Raw genomic sequence first — 23911 nt, 5'->3', positions numbered from 1 at the left:
AGTACAGTAAACCTCAGGCTCCCTCTCTGCCTTCCTGGATACAGCCATCCCTTCACCCTGACCTGGGTTCCATGAGTACAAGGTGAGAGCAATGAACTTTCCACAGTTGCTCCCTCCCCAGCACTGAACAAGAAGCTAAACCTCCAGCTTTTGGGGTTTGTCAGTCGCTATTCAGAGCATAAAATGAAACACAGCTTGTATGGAAAGGCAAGCCACAAGATGGCAGGAGGGGCAGGAAAGAGAGAGGGAGGGCAAGAAAAAAAGAATTAAGATGTGTTGTATACATGGAATGTAATCCTCCACACAAGGAATGTAATCATGAACTGCAAACATGGACGAATAAAAAATAAAAATTGAAAAAATTTAAATAAGATTTTTAAAAAAGGCAATGTGTATCTTTCCAGCAACGGTACTTGTTTTGCACTCATGAGCAGTTAGCTATCTCTTAAGTGTTTTGAAACAGATCCCTACTAGCTGTCTGTTGTGCTTTCTTCTCTCCCCCCTATTCAAATGATTTTTAGGACTAAAAGTGTCTATGTTTTTCTTCTTTTTATTCCTTTTCCTTCCATTCCAAAAGGCATTGATGCACAGACCTTGGTGCCAGAGTCTGTCGAAGGTGAGCTTCCTTCACCAGGAGCCCACTCCCTCATTCCATTGGTGCTGCTCCACCAGCTTGTGGAGGTGGTAGTGCGTTTTCTTTCTTTTCTTTTCTTTTTTTCACCCCCTCACTACATGGTCCTGTTTTGCCATAAATATTAAGACTGCAGCCAGAAATAAAGCAAAGAAAATGGTGTTTTATGTTTAAAGTAGCAGAATTTGAAATCATCCACATGACCTCAGAATCACATGTAAAGTATGATCTGATTCCTGAATCATTTGTTTATTCTTTACGGTTTCTCCCAAGAGTCTCTGCCCCTCCCTGGGCAAAAACTGGGCCACATTGTATTTTTGTGGTGTAAATCTACCTTTAATAGAGCACCACTTTGTATCTGGTGTTTTATCTGATCCCTGAAGTCATTACTTGCCACTTGCCCCTCTTGGGCCATTATTGCCAAGGAAAGGGATTTCTCTACCTTGCTATTTTCAGATTCCACAAGAACCTTTTCCTGGTCTTTAGAAGGGAAACCAAGTAGTTTAACTTTCCTGGCACATTACAGAAGCAGGACAGAGCCTTTGAAGAATTAAACAGTAGGGTTTTTTTTAAATTAGCTGCTCCAAATGTCAGTTGCTCAGGCAGGTCTAAGCCAGGAAGAACCCAAGGAAGGCGCATCAGTAAGAAGGAATGATCATGCTTCTGACTTGTGAGTCTGTTGTGGGCAGCCCTTGACCTCAGAGCCTGCTGCCCTTTGACCTTACCTTGAGCTTTACAAGAGCGATTTGTCTGGACTTATTATGTGTGGACAAGCAGCAGGTTTCTGCCGTGCTAATGAGGAGACCTCATGAATGGAGTCTTCCCATCATGGAAGAAGAGTTCTTTGTTGTCCTTATTTTTGCTCTGTCTGAGTAAATTGGAGTTTATTTCTGTCATTTAGTTTTGAGGTCAAGTGGTCTCTCTGGGTGGTCTGGGACAGGATAAGGAAAGTGATGATTTAGGATTCCTCCCTTCCTTCCTGCAACAGTGCTGGGCCCCCATTAACTAGAGCTCTGGCAAATGTATCTTCCTTCTATTAGGAGTAGACACATTGTTTTCCTTATCAGTTATACCACTTTAGAACAAAGAAACAACCAGTTTGCCTGAAGCAGTTTCATTCATGGGCCTGAGAAATCTAAGGCCAGCTCAGAATATGTGTTTATTTTTCCCCCCGTCCTAGATTTAGGAATTCAAAGTGGCCAGGCTGACATTCAGAGGCGAGTACAGATGGAATTTGTGATTCTTCATACTGTGTCATAAGAAAATTTGGAAACTTAGAAAGAATTGCCCACAATAATGTCTGCTGAATTCCAGGACCTCAGCGCTTTAGCTGACTTGTGCTCTGAAAGCAAAATAGCTATTTCTCATGAGTTCTCCACTTTGAATTGAGGCAATCCAGAATAAAGTATGACGCATGGTCTTAAAACTTTTAACTGGTTCCTGTAGGCGGGGGTGCTGGGGGGGGGTGAGGAAATAGATGGGAGAAGCTATTTTTTCTTTCTTTCTGTCTTTGAGCACTTCCCTTTGAATGTCCAGCACTGTAGGAGGCCTTCTCCAAACATCACTTCCTTTTTCTTCACCAACGGGCTTCAGGGTGGGTGATAGTCCCATTTCGCAGAAGGTAAAAACTGAAGCTTACAGAGTTTACAGGACACGCCTGGAGGGCATATGGGCACATGGTCCTCAATTCAAATTGAATTAGTATTGTTTTGTGACCACAGATTTGGTTTTTATAGATATACCGTATGGTCTGTTTTTGGCTGTTCTTGCCCCCAACAAGGTTGATGAGCAAAAATGTCAGGAGAGGTGTAAGGGAAATAATGTTCTGAATTGATGCTGATTTGGTTTAGGAAACCAGCTTGTTGAAACTTAGAGGAAAGGAATCATAACCTCCCTAGATCTTTATCTGTGAAATGGGTGTAGGGGTACTTCATGAATTGTAAAAATGCTCATTAAATCGATATACTTTAGTATAACTATATCAGAGTATTTCACAACTTTTAGTAGCAGGGTTGTGCTTGGCATTAGATTTATAGTGATAAATAATAATTGTACTCATTTATGAAATGCTTATTGTGTGCTGGGGGTCAAATCAAGTGCTTTGTTTGTATCATCACATTTGATTTTAAGCGTAGAAGATGAGGTAAGTATTCTAAACCTTCCTCTACAGAAGATGAAGAAACCACTGCCCAAAGAGGTTCTGTAATCTGCTGAAGTCACACACAGTTTATGGAAGAGCTAGGATCAGGATGCAGCAGTCCATCTCTAAAGCCTGAATTTTTACAATGACTACACAATGTCTACGGTGTATTGCCCCAGTGGTCCCTGCTCTCAGAAAGCCCACAGTCTAGTGGGGAAAGGACAGAAGTGAAGCAAACAGGAAGACAAATTATCCTGTGCTAAATAAGCTCTGTGAAGGAAAGGGCCAAGATGAGATGAGAGAAGTAGGAGAGGGCTGAGACTGGTAAATGCAGGAAGGAGGCTTCTCTGAGGGCCTGGGACCTGGCAAATGCAGTTCTGGTAAGTGGGGAGTTGCCTGCTTGGCAGGGGGACACTGTGAACTCTCCTGGAGGTGGGAAAAAGCTGGATACCAGGGCTTCCATAGAGTAGCAAACGTGGTTATTGCTAACAGATACCTTGGGCTTATAGAACAGTTGCAATTAGCAGAAAGGAAATCTCCACTGCCGCTGTGGATTTAGTGCTTTCTCTATTTTATTACATATGTTCAAATTTATAAACATGAAAGAGAGTCAGACTTTTCATGAATGCCTGTGACTGGCTGCTTCTCACAAATCCTCTCCACTCTCCCAATTGTAGGAAAACAGAAGAGGGGAGAAGTTTTAAAGGGTTGCTTCCAAGTATTTCTGTAGTGGTCTTTTATGGCGCTTGGTTCCTTAGAACCTGACATATGTTCATAAAACTTGATGTTCCTCTGCCTTGATATACTTTAAAAAAATATTTTACAGAGTCATAACTCTGAGCAAGGAAGCTCTCAAAATCCCTAATCATTACAGATGTGGAAACATGCTAAGTATAAATTTAATGAATGCTAATTTATTTTGTTCTGCTTCTAACAGCAAGATCATGCAGACCACCAGAAAGGTTTTGTTGAAAACCTTTCTCTACTGGTCTTTATCTGTACTTTGATTTTATCTGTACTTTATCTGTATTTTGATTTTGCCATAGGAGGCATATTTTTTTAAATTATTAAAAATAATCTCACTTACATTATTGAAATAATAGCTCTTCTGTGGTATGTTTCACCTCCTGAAATGCACTGGCTGTCTTCCCAAAATGTAAAGTAGAATTATATTCACCTTTAATTTGCATGCCCGGTTAACAGTCACTAACCTTTGCTGTTCCTTTATGCATGGAAATTAATTAAACTGGAGCTTGCCAGTGAAAACATACCCTTCTAAATATAGATTTCTACCCTGTAGCCCTGTCTAGGAAAAAAAATCCCTTTTATTAGAAATTGCTGATCTCACATCAAAGCAGCAAGAGAAGACCAAATTCTCTTTCATTTTTAATAAAGAGGCTTTCTGATCTCTCAGGCACACCTGACCATGCTACTTGTGACATAGGCAGCCCGCGGTGAGTGGTCCATAGGGGTAAAGCCTGCTTTCAAAGGCCACTGCTTCGTTCCAAACTTGATCTGTTTAGAGGGGCTAATTTGATAATCAGGGGGAACTTGCAATCTCCCTGTGATTGCCTTCAGACTGTGGGTGGTAATTTGTATCACTATAGTATTTAAGCTTTTTAAAAGACTGATTTTTTTTATATCTTTAGGAAGAAGGTGTTTTTGTATTTCCTACTTCACTTAGACAAAAAAATCTCTGTTTCTTTGTTTTAGATCTGCCAGCTAGTCTTTTAGTCTCTAAAGTTCTTTTATACATTTATAGCCTTGACTGCTAAGAAAGATGACAGTGCCTTGCCATGTCTTCCTTTTTACAAGATTACATATTAAAGTAAAAGTCACCCCTTCAAATTTACATGTTTCCCAGAATACAAGCGCCTGGGGGGAGGTGGGGTGAACAAGCCCTCTGGTATCTGCTTGAGAAATAGTTGGCGATATTGAAACTCTCCATTACTGATTTGTAAATTTGGTAAATTGATTCCTAGGCTTCAAACCCCTCTTCCAGAACACATAGGATCCTCTCCCAGCGCTTAGCTTATGCATCCTCTCCTCACTCATTTCCTGCTGCTTTCCCAAAGCCTTCTGTATCCTTTTTGCCAATTGCATCTGTTCTCTCCTAAGTGAAAGCAGCTTCCAAGAAGCACTGGCCAGCAACATTTGAGCAATGGGAGGGCTGCACATTGTCCTGCTGTGTTATACGGAGGAGGCTAAGGTTCCTTTGAAGCTCTTCCACCTCTAGTTATGGCACCACACTGCTCTTTCAACCTTTAACCAGTTGCTCTGTTTCTGTGATCATAGCTTTCTCTTGCTTGAAGCATTGTGAGCTGTATTCTTTCATAACATTCCTTGTGTCCCTCTGATTTTCTGCAGAGAATCAGTGCACATTTCACTCATTGTTTAATATTCTAATGTGTGTATGTGTGTATAGCTATGTACACATGCTGTTGTAACTATTTACAAAGTTTTATAGCTGATGTTGAGGTTTTGCTTTATTTTTGGTAGCCCATCATGCCATCTCTAAAGAAAATTTTCTTTCAGACATCTCTCCCCTTTATTGCTTTTTTCTTGTCATATTTTATTGGCCAGAACATCATGCTTCATCTTAAGCATCTAGCTTCTCATTTAGATGTGTATCATTAATATCTGAGTGAATTCATAGTTAACAGTTATATCCTAGAGTACTGTCACATTTGAAATTTAACATAAAAATTATGCTGTAATTCATTTTAGATGCAAATTTTAAAGAGTGCTTCTTCCATGTAGTGACATAGTCCTCCAAAGACAATGAGGACAATTATTATAGCTCCATTTACAAATGCTTCCCAGATACCAGGTTTAATAGGTAAAGATCCATTGTATTGTTTAATTCTAACAGTCTTTGGGGAATAGGTCTCATGGTTAGAGCCATTTTATTGCTGAAAGGACTGAGCCTTAGAAAAGTAACCTGTCCACAGCCAGCCCACCCTGAGTGTGCTGAATGTCATCTGATCTCAGAAGCTGAGCAAGGTTGAGTGTGGTTAGTACTTGATGGAGAGACCAAGTCTCTCCATGCCCAACTGTTCTCATAGCATAGTGACGAAGGCAGGCTCTATGCACTATCTTTGGAATCTTCTCCCTTCTACCACTATCATGTTTTGATGTTTGTGCTCCAAAGTGAGTCACAATGTCTCTTGTTTTCATGTCAGGAACTGGAAATTCTAAAAGTTAAATTACAACACAATGTTTACTGAACAAGTCTACTTGTGAGGAAGATCATCTTCTGATGCGTATCTCATGTGTATCTGTTAATTTAGTGTCAGTCTGTATTAGGAGTCAGCAAGCTTTTTCTAAAGGGCCAGAGAATAAATATTTCAGAGTTGGTGGGATGTGCCATGTCTGTCCCAACATCTCAGTTCAGATGTAACATTCACGTCACTAGCCACTGAGAGGATGGAAACAAGTGGGTGTGGCTGTGTTTTTCCAATAAAACTTTATTTATGGGCACTGAAATTTGAATTTCACAGAATTTTCACACATCACAAAGGATTATTATTACTTTAGTCACTGAAAGGGTCACAAGCCTTACTGAAATAGCCTGTGGGCTGCATTTGGCTCCTTGGCTGTAGTTTGCTAACCCTGCCCTGACCATTTCGGTCTCCGTACTTTGGATAGATATAAAAGATGTGTTTTCAACCAACACTCCTGCACACCATCCATACCATGACAACACTTAGTTAACAATTTTGAGGGCCTTCTATGGTATGGCAGCCCCAGGCTGGACAGGCGGGATCCAGAGATGGATGAGACAACCTTTGTTGTCATAGAGTTTCTGGGCCAGACAAAGAGGAGAAACAGGGTGGAAGAGATAAAACACAGTGACCACAGCCTGTGAGAAGGGCTGCAGTCATGTACAGTGTGCCCAGTCATCAGCAAGCTCCAGATCTCAGACCCTCTGCAGCTGCCTCTCCCTTCCCCCTCCGTGTCTTGCAGAAGACTGTGTCTTTTTGGAGCGACTCCTAAATTTTTAGGTCATATGATGGAGTTCCTGACTCCACACTGCTGTGCTGGAGGCGATTCAGAGACCACAGACAGAGCAGCAAAAGAACCCAGCATCTTTTTTAATCCGGTGCCATTTGCCCGCCCACCCCTCCCTAAAGCACATTTTGATCCTCTGAAGCTTGGTGAAGCTTTCAACAGCTGATCTCAGCTCCTCAAAAATGAGAATTAACAGGGACAGAGGGGCCAAGCGCTGGCCACAGAAGCAATGTCCAGAAGCATGAAGTCTCCCTGGAACTGAGTGGGGTGTGGGGGCCTGATGCAGCTGTGTGCGTGCCCGGCAGGTGACAGTCCAGGGCAGCTGGATGGTCCTGAGGGATAAAGTGCACTGGCAGCACTTCCCTGTGCTCAGCGCCTTTTTTGCTTGCTGACACGTCTCACTTGAATTGAGCTCTCGAATCTGCCATGCCAAGACTTCTTGGTTGTATTCCTGCTGGCATTTTCCTGCTCCCTGGCTTCCAAACCAGGTGTAACACACTCCTTCCCAGCCTCTGCTCTTTTTTTTTTGGCAATACTGGGGATTAAACTCAGGGCCTTCACTCTGAACTACATCCCCAAACCCTTTCTTACATTTTTATTTGGAGACATAGCCTCTCTGCTCGGTTCAACGTTGCAATCATTCTACCTCACCTTCCCAGAAATCTGAGATTATGGGCCTCTGCCACCATGCCTGGTTCTAGCCCCTGTTCTTAGATGGAGAGGGCTCTGTCCCAAGCATGCTGATTTCAGGTTTGTACACACTTGAGTCATAATCTCCTTACTTGTGGTTGCATTACCATCTAGGTGCTAATGGCGTTTGCATCGTGATTCCCAGCCACACCTATGCTGTAGCTTCAGGCTTCTTCCCTGGGGAGCTCATCTCCTCCTCTCCAAGACCTGCTTGCCCAGCTCTCTGCCTCGTCCTCCAACCCCTCTCTGTGTGTAGGTGCACACATGCATGGATGTTCATGCTGAGTTGAAATCAGGGAGTCTTTCATAGTCTTCCCGTCTCTTTTGCTGCCTCTTGGCTTACTTAGACCCAAGTATCGGTGATTTGGATTTAAGATTTGACTATAAAGACAACTTGAATTCTATTCAAGATGTCTTTTACTTTAGTTCATTATTTTTTAAACTAAGGATTGAATCCAAGGCCTTCGCGCTGATCTACACCCTCAGCCCTGTCTTAGTTTTTGAGACAGGGTCTTGCTAAGTTGCCCAGGCTGGGCTCAAACTTGTGATCGTCTTGCCTCAGCCTCCCAGAGTGCTGGGATTACAGCTGTTTCACCATTAGGAGCTCTAAGGAAACACTTTGGCTAGATGCAACTCCCTGTTGCCTCTCTCTGACTAACCAGGGTGCTGGTGGTATTTCCAAATATAAATCTAACTGTGTCATCTCTGCCTTAAATCCCCACTGTGTGTTTCCTATGCCTTTATGGACTGCTGGGTGTAGGATGCAGGCTGTGTAACACTGCAGGTGCCCTTCTCAGCATAGTCTGTGTGAATAGGGCCTCCTCTAGCTGTACATTCACATGTCTGTCCTGCTGTATATGGCAGCTCTGGCCTCCAAGGGTCCAGCAACAACTGGCCTTGAACTCCTATTCCAGCATATCACTTACAACCCTCCCAACTAAAATTTTTTTTTTTAAATAAACCTCAGGGTTTCTGGTTCTGTAGTTTTGAGATCTAGCCTGAAACTCTGCATGTCTGTCAAGTTTTCAGGTGATGTGATGCTCCTCACTCTGGGAACACACTTTGAGAACCACTGGTATAGATGTAGCATGACATAACTAGATGCTTGTGACAACTCTTTACTCACTTAGGGCTTCTAGAACATGCCTGATGTGGGCTGTTGTGTCAAGTTTTGCAAAAGGTGGAGGTGTTTCCACTTTATAAAACCAAATAAATGATTCCATTTACTTTTTTTCTTTTCATTATTGAAATGTACAGGGAGAACATTGAGCCCATTCCTCTTGGAAAAAATTGAATCACTACAGATCAGTCTGAAGTCCTTTCTGACTTCTCCTTATGTATGCCCCAGAAGTTAACATGACTATCAGTTTGAGACCTAGCACGTTCAGGCTCTGTTCTGTATTTGTAGGTAGAAAAATGCCCCCTTTGGCTGGTGTTTTCCCCTCTTCTTACTGTGAATTGTGTAGTATTGGACCTTGTGTTGTGCAGCATGCTATATTTCATTCAGTGCTTTAGGGTCCTCTCTCCATTATGCTACTATAGATACTGATGAATATTGTTGGTCTTCTTATCTGCTCTCATTTTTTCTCAACCTACTCTATAGGTTGAACTCCATCAACCCATTCCAGTGCACCCTGGCTTTCTGGTGAGTGTGGCCCATGGGAGGCCTGCAAGAGATCAGAGTGAGGGGAAAAGCAAGATTGGGTACTCATTCCCTCCCCTCTCCCTGGAGGAACCCTGTCATATGACCTAAAAACTTAGGAGTGTAGAAGGAAGCTGAATAATTCACGGGCCATCAAAGTGCATTCTTCAGGAGGTACTTGCTTTTCTTTTGCTCACTGCCCCACTGCTGTTCTTTGTGGTGCTCCTGACACCTACCTTGTAAATCAATCTGATTGATCTTAAATGTGTCATCTGTTTCCTAGTGATAACCTCACTGTGTAGATGCTATTAACTGAATGTTTATGTTCTCACAAAATTTACTGAAACCTAATCACCAGGATGATGCTTATTAGGAAGGGGCTTTTCTGGGGGTGAGCAGGTCATAAGTGTGGAGCCCTCATGAGTACGATTAATGCCTTTATGAAAGAGGCTCCAAAAGGTTGCCTTATGCCTTTTGGCACCTAAGGACACAGATAAAGAGCCTTCTGTAAGACAGGAAGCAAGCTCCCACACACACACACTGAATCTGCTGGTGCCTTGATCTTGGATTGGCAGCTTCTAGAACTCTGAAACAATATTTAGTTTATAAGCTACTTACATTATGACATTTTGTTATAACAGCCTAAGTGGACTGAGATACTAAGTATTCCTCACTACTTTTTTTTTAATTATGGAAAAATATACATGACAAATTTGCCATGTTGGCCATTTTAAAGTATGTGTCACACATTCATATTGTTGTACAGCTATCACCACTATCCATCTCTGTTGGAACGGTTCATCATTTCAGACTGAAACTCTATACCAGTGATGGTGAACCTTTTAGAGACTGAGTGTCCAAACTACAACCAAAAACCCACTTATTTATCACAAAGTGCCAACACTGCAATTAAACCTGAATGCTCAGCTGCTGGAGCAATGCTGGGGCAACTTGGCTCATATGGTGACAGAGAGGGCTCTGAGTGCTACAGGTTTGCCACCACTGCTCTATACCCACTAAATGATAACTCCTTATTTCCCTCTTCTTCAACCCCTGGAAAACACCATTCTGTGTCTTTATATAAATGTAACTGCTCTACCTATCTCTTCAATGGAATCACACAGTCTTGTCCTCTTGTGAATGACTTATTCCACTCACTACAATGTCCTAAAGGCTCATCTATATTGTCCCATGTATTATCAATAACTTCCAAGGCTGAATTGTATTCCATTGCATGACATAAGACATTTTATTTGTCTATCCACTGGTGGACCTTTGGGTTGCTTCCATGTTTTGGCAGTTGTTAAAATGCTGCTACAAATGTGGGTGTGTACAAATATCTCTTCAAGATACTACTTTCATTTGGGGGAGGGTTCATATACCCATGTGTTCAACTGCTGGATCATATGATAATTCTGTTTTTAAGACCATATGTCATATTCTGTTCATCTTCTCATATTTGGGTCATTTGCTTTTGCTTTAACCTGAAGAGGCTAATGCTGATAGTTGTTCTATCTATATGGTGTCCTGCCTCAAAGAAACTTATTTTAGTCCTGTGTTTAAGGTCAGCTGGTTTTGTCTTAACTCATTTATAATTCTGATGCCAGCAGCTATTTTAGTTCACAAATAGTATTAGCAAAGTACATTGCAGAATCTCTACATCATCTTGCTTGTGAAATATAAAGCCATTTTCAAAGCAGATGTGTAAGTTACAGATATGGAATCAATTAAATGGCACATTGAATAGTTTGATTGCCATAGCTACAGACTGTACAAATATTCTCTAGTTTCCCTGCTGACATTTTAGAGGTATCCTCTTGGTAAGCCACAGCCATCTGTCCTTTTACAGAGATTCTTGGCCTCCGCTTGTGCCTAAACTTTCCCTTGACACTAAGTTTGAGGGATTTTAATTATTCATCTAATATCTATTCTATTTGAAAAATATTAATAAATTAGCATATTATATAGGCATTGGTCAAATTAAGAGCTCTTTCTGTGTAGGAAGACCTTTTGTGAGAAAGCCTTAGAAAGCCCAAGAGTAAAAACTTAAACTGTGATTTGCTTAGAATTGTATTGTAGGTTTCCCAAACGTTAGTCATGCATATGAATGATTTTCCATTTTAATGACAAGTATCTTATATTAAATACTTACTACGTCCAAGCACTTAGCTTTTAGATCTACATGCCTGATCTTATTACTCTCACAAGACTGAAACAAAATAGAATTATCATCTTCACTTACCAGATAAGGAAATTGATATTCAAAGAGGTTAGGTAAATTCACCAAAGCACAGAGCTAGGAAATAAAGGATCCAAAATTTAATCCTAGATCTTTCCACTGATTAACACTTACCATTTTCAACATGTGACCTTCTGATTCGATAAACACACATGTACACACCACTCCCTCTGTATGTTTGGACTGCTTCAATATGGCCTTGGTGGCAATCAATGAATAGTCCCCTCAAATATAAAATAAAATAAATAGAGTCTGCCTCATTGTGAGGGGATCCAAGGAACCAGGGTTGACGAAGAGACACCAAAACTCCAATATGGCTCTGGTAACAGCTCACCACAACTTAAACTCAATCTTCTATTGTTTTTAGCTTTTGCTTTGACCTAGAAGAAGCTTTAAATCTCAAATCTGTAGGCAAATGAGCACAGCCCACCCCAGATCCAGACCATAAATGGATTTGTAGCATTCAGCTCTGGAAGGTTTGGGCAGGTGTCCAGAACTCTTTGTCCTGTAACAAGTGTAGACCTTTTCTGGAGTGTTTGTTTTAAATGTCAGAACTTGAGGATAATTTTGGCCAGAGTTGGTTTCACATTTTTCATGGGTACCTATTTATAGGTCTGAATCTAAATCTGTTGTTTTATCCAGCCTACCCAGAGCCATAAAGACAAAGACTGATCATTTGACTACAAAATTTAAAATATACATATGGCAAGAAATATATGCATAAGATTGGCAAGAGCAGAAAGCGGACTGGTTTTCTGTTTTAACATGCTTCTACATGTCAAAGAAAAAGACAAACTACCCAATAGAAAAGTGAGCCAAGAATATGATCAATAAAGTTATAAAAAGGTGCTCAGCTTCACTAATAATTAAGAAAATGCAGAACAAAATGATGTTAGCAAAGATGTAATCATCTGATAATATGCAGCATTGATGAGTGTTAACATAGGCATTCTTGTAAACTGTTGGTGGGAGTTTAAATTGGTGCAACTTTTGGCAATATCTATTAAAACTAAAATGTGCTTTCTGTCTAGCTCATAAGTTCCATAATCTGCATTGTGGATACAATCAGAAAAGAGTATGCCAAGATGTACACACACACATGCATTCACATACATATAGACAAGAGCGCTGCTTGTAATATTATGCAATGGAAAAACACCACCCAACAACATAACCCTTCCTCCAAAATTAGAAGTAAGTTAAATGTTAAATAAATGACAACACATCTACACATGAGAAGCTCTATTAAAAAGAATGAAGTAGGGCCAGGGATTTAGCTCAGTGGTTTCCCTGCTGCACAAGCACAAGGACCCGAGTTCGATCCCTGGTACCAAAAAAAAAAAAAACAGAATGAAGTAGGTAGATCTGCAGGTGGCACCAGTTTGGACAGGGCCTCAAGCTTTGTTGGAAATATTGGTGTTAAGCTGTATCTTAAAACAATATCTGTATACTAACTAGTATGTGCTTTTTTTTTTTAAGAAGGATACATAAGTCCTTAACAGTAGCTAAAGCTATGGGACTGTTGTTTCAGGGTTGTACATAAACTTGGGTTTATTTCATTTTATACTTTACTTGAAAACTTTTTTTCCTGTGCGTTGTTTATTTAAAAAAATAAAATTATGAAAAGCCTTATAAATATTGTTATAACAGTTATAGGTAGCCAAATATAACTTAATTTAATCTATGCAATACAGTTGTCCAGAGCTATGCTTTTTGGAATGAAAAAACCAGGCTTACCCATTAGGAACTGAAAGCTGATTTTCAAAGTGGCTATGATCTGAATAAATCCTGGGCTCCACTTTTCTGTGGAAATTCATTTTTTTACAAGTTGTAGGTATAGTTACAATTGAAACAGAGGTTCAGTAATGTAAGTGAGATCATTTCTTTATATGGATTTTTGGGGGAAAGAAGACAATATTTCTAAGCATTTGTGCCGACTGATTTTGGGTGGGAAAGGAGCTTCTCCCAATTATCTGGACAGCAAAGGACATGTACATGTTTGTATCCTTGAGTCCTTTAGTGCTCCATGTCTAATGAACTTGTGAGGGTAAACTCTTTTTAGGGAGTAGGATGTTCATGATGAGAAACAGTATAGGGACATTTTGCTCTGCAATCAGATGTACTAGGTTAAGATACCTTTTCCATAATTTTCTCACTTTGTAATCTAACTGAGCTTACTTCATCATCTGTGAAATGGATTTATGAACAAGGTCTCCCTACAGAATTGGTAAGGGAGATCATGCAGGAGAAATGCTCATCTCTACCTGGAACATGATAAGCTTCTATTGGTATCTATCTTACTGTTGGACCACAACTATATGATCTCAAAGATGTGTTCCTTTCTATTAGGTTAATGGAATAAGTTTAGGTTAGGTCATTACCTGGGATTCTGATAGTTACCTGGATTGTGGAATCAGCACCAGTTACCCAGGAAAGCTTATCAAGGGATCAGAACTCATAAATATAAAAATAGGATATAGAAGATTCACATTTATTGGTTGAAAATTTTTAGGTCAGATACTCACTAGAAATGTAGGACTTTAAGTATATTTGTGCACTTGTGGTCCTCATAGCCCAAATCAAAACCAGACTTTGACAAGACGAGACCTAAGTAAATCCTAATGGCAGCCCCATTGCCACCTAGCCCTACAACTCAGTACTTTTGGTCATACAACTTTTTAAAACCTAAATCTTTCATAGAACCATATTTTATTGTTGCACAAATGCACAGATGTTATGATCTGTTTTCTTGCATTAACTATATAGTTGCCTCCTGTCTACCCCAACAAAATAGTAATGTGAGGGTCATCCCCAACCTTTAAATGAATTAACTGCATCTTGAGCCAACCAATACAAACAGATACCAGACCTCCTACCACGGAGATCCAGTTTTTCAGTCTTTTTTAAATCTGCCTTTCAGCGGGATCAAAGCTGCAGTCCCTAATCCTGAAGGCAACACAAGTACTGTACTTCTAAGTAGCCCTTGTTTGCCTTGCTTATCCCAACCAAAGGTGATTTTACATTTGCATTACTAACCACCCTCTTCAGATGCATTGTTCTTAAAATTAGATTCAAGTCTTCTTAAATGGTTCTCTTGTGTTTGATTGAGGCAGGTCTGCTTGCCTTTCTGTGAATGTGCCAGCCACAAGGTCATAGAAGATTCGTGCATAGTAGCAAATAAGACTCTTCATTGTGGTCATATCTTTTAACTACATGTGCTCTCATCAGCATGCCTAGGTTTTGTGTGTCTGCTTTCAAAAGTAATAAAAATTAATTTATTCAAGAACCACGCATTATGTTATTACCAATTACCGCTCAAGTGTGGGTCAGGCTATTTAGTAATGTGGGGGACCAATATTTCTATGGTTGATTGTTTCAGTACAATTTCAAGAATCCTAGAAAATCGCCCAAGCTTCAGATTTCGTCTTAGTATAGAACCCACATGTTAAATCTCCTGGCTTGAGCCATGGAAAGATAAAAGCTAACTTACAGTTCAGTTTGCATTGATACAGAAAAAACGCAGATGGGATAGTTACAGACACATGAACGTTAACAGGTTTGCCTCTCAGGAGTGCTACTTAAACAACTCCTCAACTGGCCAGAGTCCAGCTTGTTAATCATTAACCTAGGGCTGAGCATCTGCTGCCCGTATTCAGAATTAGTTTATCATTACCTCTAACTGCTGCCTTTTATGGTTCCAAAGAGCTTCTATGAAATCTCTTATCAGTGCCAAGCCTAATCTTCCCATACTAAGGGGGCCAGTGGGCTGATATTTCATAGCTAGACCAGAGTAAGTTTATGGTCAGTTGAAGAATTTGTTTTAGAAAGCAGAAAAACAGCAAGCTGTTTTAGAAAGCAGAAAAACAGCAAGCAGCTCAGTCAGGGCAGTTTTGGATGGTGCTTACAAGTTTACCTTCTTGTGGTTCACTTTCCAGTTTACCCCTTGGCAACTCCAGGTTACTCTGTTTGGTCTTTAACCTTAGAGGTAGACCGACCGGGTAGAGTCAGGGTTCCCTGGCAGGCAGGTGAGGCTGGCTCTGTCTGCACCTCCTTGGTGCCCTATGTTCAAGCCTGAGAAGTGGCCCTGGCTAATTGTCAAAGATGCTTTCCGCCCTCTAGTTTCTCCATTATCTTTGAAACTGCCCTGAACAAGTTCCATCTTTTCCTCTTTCCCTCCACTCCTTTCCTCTGTGTGTGTGTGTGTGTGTGTGTGTGTGTGTGTGTGTGTGTGTGTAAAACATTCATTTTTCTGACTGCCAAAGTATATATTAAAAAGCAATATACATCCAAAGACATGGTAGGAAATCTGGACGATATGAAAACTAGGAAGAAAATGGCCTTTGAAAACTTAATTTTCAACACAAATTGGGCTAATTTTCATTTTAGTATTTAAAAACTGCTTTTAAAAACACACAGGGCTCAGCATGCTCAAGTATGAGGGCCTATTTGGCTACGGGGCCTTCAGTTTGACTCTACACTAGAGCTGGAGATTTAATAATTATTTTATAGCTTTTCTAAGCTGCCAGAAGGGTTCTTCTGGACCTTATTTACTATAATAGGCAAGTTAGGGAAACAAACTTATATTTCAGTTGTTTCTTTTTTGAAGGAAACAAATATAATTTGGGTTTTATTTATGGAAGAAAGGTTACCCCCACCTCAAAAAAACTGGAAACTGGAATTCCCTCTTGACACTATTAAATGCCACTATTGGGTTTTATGTGTCCAGGAAAGCACCCACATAGATACAGGCAGTGTTGAAGAATGTGGACTACTAGTAGTGTGTATGTACATTTTAGCCTCCTGAGCCGAGGGTTTATGAAACTGGTTGAAGAGTGTTTTATTGAAACAAGACAAATATTTATGAACAATCCAGAATCATCTGTTTTGAAATGTAAAGTGTGTTCCGGGTGGAGCAGAGGTTCCAGGTGTTTCCTGTCTGAATTTGGAACGTCCTCTGCTGTTAGGGCTGGTAGAGTTGTGCTTTCCTAAGCAAGAAGTTTGGAATCAGGCAGCTTCCCTGCTAATGCTTGGATGGCTGAGAGCTCCCAAGGCCGTACTGCATTTAATGAGAAGAAAGCCTTCCTGAGACATGTATTGTGTGTGTATTCTGATCTATTGCATTTGTCACTTAATTTAAAATAAAAACACAGACACAAACTTGTTTACAGAAGGAGTGTGTGAACTGCTGCAAGTGTATAAGCTCTGGTTCTTAAACACATTCATACTAATCAGAGGTTTACTTTCTGGTCTCCCTGGCTTCTGTCTTGTTACCATCCCCGGTTCCTGTGAAACAGAAATATTATTTAGTTGCCTGGATGGTTGGAAGCTGTTTGTGTAAATGCCGGCCGTTGTGATTTAACTGTCAGCCTGAAAGGCCCACTTTGGAAGGGCTTCTTTTAAACTGAGCACAATGAGGTGTCTGTTTTAGATGCAGCCAACAAGCCTTGGTCCAAATACATGGATTTGTTTTCCATTGGCCAGCAGAACTGCTTTTCCCAGCATGCTCTGCCTTGTGTGCTGGTACTGTGGAAATTACTTCAGAGCAGTGAGAAATGTGGCCCTTTTCTGCTTCCATCCCTTGATCTGCCCCAGGACAGCTACCCCAGGGATGGGCTTTTAGGAGGAGATTGCAGCAAAGTCATTAAGTCCAGGGGCAAGTGCAACATTAAAACTTTGCTCCTCCACAAAGAGTGTCAAAATACAGAAGCCAGCCCAAATGTGGAATTCAACATGATTCACCCACCTGAAGCCCAGGTCTGGAGTTGTGGTTCCTGGGCACCTTGGCTGTGGAAGGGATGTCCAGTGGGCAGCAAGGACTAAAAAGAGATGGCTATAAAGGACTATTTTTCTAGCATGGATGACACAAGGCTGAGGGAGTGTCCTTGCTTCCTTTGGGGCCTTTCATTTTCAGCCTTGGCTAGAGGTTTCTTCAATAGACTTCATTCTGCCTACTGATGGGAATCCAGAAGACCACCTAAAGACAAAGGTTTGCTCATTTTTTTTCTATTGGGGATAAGGGAGGAGTTTAAAACAAACAAAAAAGCATGTGAGGGAAATCAAGTCAGCAAATCCTACCACCACTCATACCATTTTACCACACATGTCTTTTGTGTTTTGCTTTTTTTGCATTCTGTGTATATGTTGAAAGATAATACACAAATTTTTGTATTTTTGAGTTAGAATTGCAGAGTGACACATACATAACTAAAGCCACCCTTAGGTCTACCCCCTCTCCCAGAAAACTAGACTGCTCCCACTGCAGAGGTGAATTCCTTCTATGAATTTAATATGTATTCTTTCCATCTGTATTTTATACTGACATGATCTTTTTAATTTCCCTCTGGCTCAGGCATCTTTGCTACCATAGAGCACAAATTTTATTCATCACCTTACTATTGGATATTTAGATTGTTTGAAGTTGTTTCATTTTTATTTCTTTTTCCAAGTGATGCTGCTATGAGCCTCCTTGTGCATTTTCCTTGTGCATACATTGGCTGTTTCTTTTTGAGTAAAGACCTAGGAATGAACCTGCTGTCCCTGGGCAAGATCAGACTTTAAACATTCTGCAACAAGTTTTACATATCCATGGAATGAAAAAAAAAATATATATATATATGTATATATAAAACAGTAATATATATTATTGTAGTGCTAGATTTGTGGCTGAAGAATTAACAGGAGAATGGACAGAATTAGCCTCAGGAGACAGAAAATGTGCAGTGGAGCTATAGAATCTTCAAGCTAAGTAGTTTGCTGCGCCAGTTGCAAATCCATAGGGTATTTTCCAGATTATCAAAATACTTGCTTTGATAAGAAACATTTGTTTGAGTCCTTTCCTCCCCTAATCCCAAGCTCCAATGTCCAACAAATGAACTAGTCATGGTAGAAGAAACAAATGGCATTTTGTTGTTGCTTCTTCTTTAAAGGTAATCTGTTGTTTTCAAAACATTTGCAATTATTGTATCTAAGGAAAGTGGGGGTGCTCCCCAGGTAGAAACATTTGTGGTGGTTTTCAGAGAGACCTAGAGAAGAGTACCACCATGCCAGGATTCAAGGCAGGAAGTTGTCTGTTTGGTATTTACCCAGGCATCTTTTGGCAAGAATTGATGATTCAACCAGAGCCAAAAGACACTGCTTGGAATTGCTTAGGCAGTAAGGGAAGAGGCTGTTTTCCATCTGAAGGCCTAAAAGCCTGAAGCCCCAATGTAAAAAATTAAATTTGGGTGTGATGCTGTGGGAGTGTCTCAGGTGAGACACTTCCGCCCTCCAGGACGCAAAACCTCATTTATCAGTAAGTTAATAAATGTGGAGAATTCTGTCTTGAGCAATAGCACCATAAGAGAAGCTCCATGTCCTATCCAGTTCAGAGCCTTGGTTTTCATAGATGAAGGAACTGAGGCAGACAATATGAAGTGATTGGCTTAATTCACAAATGTTGGAGAAATTAGGGAACGAACAGTACAGAGGGCCAGGTCTGCCATCTTCCCAGGGCTGAAACTGCATGGATCTGTGGCCCACTGGCTCCATCCCAGCATCTTCCCAGCACCTGTCTCAGGAGAGGTGCTCAATAACTGTGTTATCCTGGAGTCATGCCAATGCCAGGGTGGCTGTTCTCCAGCCTAAATGTGCAGACAAAGTCATTTCCTCCATGGGGGCTTGGAAAATAAGAAAGGAAAAGTCAAATACATGAGAAATGTAAATAGTACAGTAAGCCTGTATAAGTTTATAATTATTACTTCTATCTTGCCTCCTTCCACAAAGGATTTGAGGCAGCTTATGAAAGCTAAACAGCAATACCAACACCCTCACTAGGCAGCAGGGCAGGACCTGCCATGGAAGGCTTACAGAGAGCAGATGCTGGGGGTAGGGTGGGATGGAATTGTCTTTGCTGCTGAACAAAGTTTTCAGGTCTTGTCTGTATAAACTACAGTCATCATATATAAATTGAACCTCAGAGGGACATTAGTGGCTCTGTTACCAAGGGTTTCTTTTTCTTTTTCTTTTCTTTTGGAGGAGGAGGCCTTGGGAAGGAGGTTAGGGAAGTGAATGAGAGAGAGAGAAAAAAATATTTCCCAACTTACTAATTCTGTGTGCTATACTATTTTACAGATTTCTAACAGAAAGCCCTATATGCTGATATTTCCAGAGAAGTTAAAAGTAAAGACCTTGTTTATATTTGCAATTAAATTTAAAAGCAGACCCTACCGGGGAGAGAGCTAGTACTGTCCAGTGACAGAAGGCTTCTTTGCAGGTCTTCCTTAAGGACAGACAACTGCTCATTCCTAGATCCCCCTCTAGTGGTACCTTTGATCACTGTTGTCTCATGCAAAGGAAGCCTCAGCTGGTCCCAGTTGGAAGCAGCACTAGTGCCTAGTGTTTTGGCACTATTGCCTGTGGCGTTGCTCTGAGGTGAGATTGGTCACCATGATGAAGGGGTTCTGCGTACAGAAACTTGGTTGGCCTTCTTTCCTTCACTTGGCTTCCTTTGCTTCTTTGCTGCTGCCTCCAAATTTCTGGAGAATGATGTATGGCTGACCTTGGGCATATGGGTCTGATAACCAGAGGGAGAGAAGCCTTCTTGGGCAATTACTCTGTCCAAGGCCGCGTTACTTGTTCAAAGTGGCGTGATAGGAGGAGTTCTTTGGTAGGGGGAGCAGCCTGTGGGGGAGAGTAGTTTCTTTAAAGCCAATTCCTAGTCCATAGCCATGTCTGATGTGAAGAATGAGAAACAGGGGCTGCAGCTTGGTTACAGAATTTTCTTAGAGGGTCTGACTTACAACTGCTAATAACTGAGTTCCTTTTCATGTGGAGTTTAGAGATTGGATAAAGCTTTATTTAAGTCCATCATTTCTTTGCCAGGTGTTCATCTGCCAGTAGTGATTTCTCATACAGCTGATTCTAATTAGACCTGACATGATCAAACTCCATGACTTCTCCAAGTTACTGAAGTAATATGATCTATTTCTAAAACCGTCAAGAAAGCCCGGAGCAGGAAGAAGTAAACTGTCATCTCCCAGTGCAGAAAAACCCTGTTAACCCATCTGGCATGTGCCTTATGTGTGCAGTATGGGGTGTGGAGTGTGTGTGTTAGAGAAGAGAGAATGACACTCAGGGTGTTACCTTCCACATACATTTTGAATGAGTTCATCTTCCTGGTGTATTGTAGCCCAGTTTTACTGAGCACACTGCAAGCCGTATCTCTGTCATTGTCATTGAGTTGTTTTTGGCTTTAGTGCTTTTAAGGGCTATATAGTCTTCAGTGTACTCCTGTCATGTAACTTCCCCTGTGGGAGGTTTTCATTTTTACCACTATAATGGGTGCTTATATGTAAATCCTTCTGTCCACTTTGCATTTTCCTTAAGAATTAGAATGAGAATTTTCATGCTAATAATGTTGATATCACCCCAGGAAAATGGTGACTTGTTCTCCACCTATAACATCCAACTGACTCTTTCTCCTGCCTTTTCACAAGTACAGAGTTCCATATAGTTTTATTCATTGCCATGTTGTTGGATAAAAACGATACTTCGTTATTTAAATTACTAGTTGTTTGATGTCGAACTGGGTTGAGCTTTGTTTCATTTTTCACTGCCTAGTTATATTTCTTTGTAGGAGCATTTGTTATCTTCGCTATGATTGGGTTGGTGTTTTCATCTGTAAAAAATGTATACAGATAAGCTTTATTTGTACCAGATATCACCCGTTTCATCTTGCAAATGTGTATTCCCAGTATATAATTTTTTTCCTGACACTTGAGGGATGCCAGTCATAAATCGGCAGTGCTTTCCTGCTCCTTTGCCTGAGGACTGTGTGGGTTTGGCCCGACCACCCTGAAACCTGAACTTTTCCAGCTGTTAGGCGCCACCCGTGCTCCACCGCCTCTGCAACTGGGGAGTGTCGTCATGGAGAGGGTGTTAAGGGTGAGGCTTTAATTTAAGGGGAAATTAGGCCAGGAGCCCTCTCCCTCTGAATGGGCTGGAGCCCCTCATAAAGGAGGCTCAGGAGCATCGGGTGGGGTCCGGGGGACTTGCTTTCTTGCCCTCCCTCTCTAGCATGTGAGGACATGGACAGAAAGCCCTCACCAAACCTGGGGATGACTCTTTGGCCTTGGATTTCCCAGTTCCCAGAACTGTGAGAAGTAAATTTCTTTATAAATTACTCGGTTTCTGACCATGAGGGGAAAAGTTTGTTGGAGAGACCAGTTGGTTTCATAACCCAGTGTGGGGTGTTTTTGTTGTTATTGTTGTAGTTTTTGGCCTTAATTTTTTTGAGGGGTTGGGGTGTTGTTTTATTTCATTTTTAAGACAAGTTTTTGCTACATAGCCCAGGCTGGCCTTGAACTTTTGTCAATCCTCCTGCCTCGGCCTCTCAAGTGCCCAGACTGCAGGTGTGTACCCCATGCCCTGCTTGCCTTGAATTTTTTAAGGGAATTGATTTTTCCTCACACTCACTTTACACTCCTCTTTAAAACAAAAAGACATAGAAATCACCAACAGACTTACAATATGAAAAAGTTTATGTCCATCTGATACCTCATCACTTTTTTTTCCAGACTGGATCCTTGCTTTGTAATCCAGACTTAGCTGGGACTTGCTGTGTAGCCCAGGCTAACCTCAAAGTCCCGCTTCTCCTGCCTCAGTCTCCCAAGTACTAGCGTATTACAAGCAAGTGCCACCACACCTAGCCCTAGTGAGTTTCTGATGATGAAAAAAAATAATGTTTATTAATAAACAAGTTATTTAATACATATTAAATAAATAATAATTAATGGGGTATTTCAACCTTCAAAGATGTGGTACATTCAATAAAGTATTTTCACAAGATGGACAGTTGGCCCATCTTCATTTTGGGGCCAGTAGATCTGCTGGTTTTTCAAATAGAATACATTTTTTTCTAATTTGATTAACCTGCTGTTCTGATTTTTGCTAGAGGAGTTTGTTGTTTAATTTGTTGTTTTGCATTATTTCTACCCAGTCTGTTTTAGATTGGTTCTATTAAAACAGCAACAAACTTGATACAGTAAAGAAAGTTGCATGAATTAAATTCTATGACTTTTAATTCTGAGCCAAATTCTGTGCCTTGAATTCTGAGTCAAAGTCTGAAACTTGAAGGCACTCTGGTTTGTTTGAAGAGTTCTAGCCTATCAAAAAGGGCCCTAAATGATTGTTCATGAGAAACCAATGACTTACAGTGGCATGCGTGTATAGAAGGATAGCTTATTTCTTAATTAAAAGAACAAAATCTTTGCCTTCAGCTGGGTAATCTCATACTCCTAAATTCCAAACCACCTCCCTTGGGTGTCATGCTATCTTAGAATAGGAATGAGATTTGGCTTTATATCAAAAACTTGATAGAATATCATTTCCAGAGAGCCAGGGGCACTTGCTGGAGTTGTGCAAAAACTCTCCTTTTCACATCACAAGCACACATTCACATAAGCACATCATTGTTCTTGTTTTTTTTTCATACTTATTCTGAGACACTTTCCTGGGAAAGCTTTTTGTGTATTTCCCCCATATCAATCCATCATGTTAACTTATGTCATGAAAAATTAAATTATATGCATGCACTTTTACCTTTTTATGTAAAATTTAGTGACTTCAGTTGGTATAAAACCTCTTGAATAAAATATGGTGCAGGGTTGCGGGGTAGCTCCATGGTGGCTTGCCTGAGGCCCTGGGTTCCATCACCAGTGCTGCCAAAGAAATAGAGGGCGATGTACATTTTGGACGTGGGAAAAGTGGTTTGTAGTTGTAGGGAGTTGAGTCAGAGCCTTACTTCATTTCTTGAAAACTTGGCACCCAGAAGATGGAGTCATTGCAGAATATGTCAGATCTGGACTCGGCAGCCAGCAGTGACTTGGCAGAAGCAGCTCCAGTTAATAATGGCTGTCCAAGAAAGACTGTTCAGATGATCAGGAAGCCTGAGTTGAGTCTGTTGCTGCAGCTGAGATGTTGACTCCAAAAACATAACATTCTCTCTTTGGAACGAGAGAAGTTGTCATGGAGATGAAAATCTTCCTGGAACCATAAAACCCCTGCTTGTCATCAAACTGGAGCCCCGTATTTGCACAGGTGGTTCCTAACTGAGAAGGGCTGAGTAAAAACAAATCTATTCTTCCTGAATGGCGCCTTTATATGTCCAAAAGAATATGTTTCCTTTCTGAGTTCCTCAATTAATGACCTTTTATCAGCTAATTAAATCACATGTAAATTTTATGTGAGTTGATTTGTTGTACCACACTTGCTAACTAACCCCCTATTCTCTGTGTTAACCATCGATACAACTGTTTGGATTAATGGTGAGAACAAGATGCATTGTGTGGTCATCAGGGGAGGATAATCATGTACCCAAGAGACATATACACACATTCATGGCTAATAGTGTGACGTTAAATTCCATTTAATAAGGAAGGCAGAGTATGAATAACTGGATGTCCAGCACATGTCCTGCAACTTTGAGATACTGTAGCCACATCTGTATTCTCTGTGGAAAAGAAGTCCCACACCCAGATTCCTGCTTCACTGAGTTTTATTTCAGATGCAGAAGTTGTCAAC

The 23911-nt window shown here is 40.8% G+C and overlaps 1 protein-coding gene across 2 annotated transcripts in view; it reads left to right on the top strand.

Moving 5' to 3' along the window:
- Nucleotides 1-23911, top strand: part of Pdzrn3 (PDZ domain containing ring finger 3) — a 242364-nt gene that overhangs the window by 98953 nt on the left and 119500 nt on the right. The window contains exon 1 of one of the 2 annotated variants that reach the window (XM_013075656.3): nucleotides 6922-17339. The exons of the other annotated variant lie outside the window; for it this stretch is intronic. The gene's annotated coding sequence lies outside the window, so the exon portion shown is untranslated. Of the gene's footprint in view, nucleotides 1-6921; nucleotides 17340-23911 lie in introns of those variants that run through there. 2 annotated transcript variants of the gene reach the window in all.

The sequence above is a fragment of the Heterocephalus glaber genome, unplaced genomic scaffold (genome assembly GCF_053883595.1).
Source record: "Heterocephalus glaber isolate CG9 unplaced genomic scaffold, H.glaber_assembly_v1.0 deba00001472, whole genome shotgun sequence".
NCBI lineage: Eukaryota > Metazoa > Chordata > Mammalia > Rodentia > Bathyergidae > Heterocephalus > Heterocephalus glaber.
Note: the sequence above shows the minus strand (reverse complement) of the source record. Positions and strands in the feature narration are given on the sequence as shown.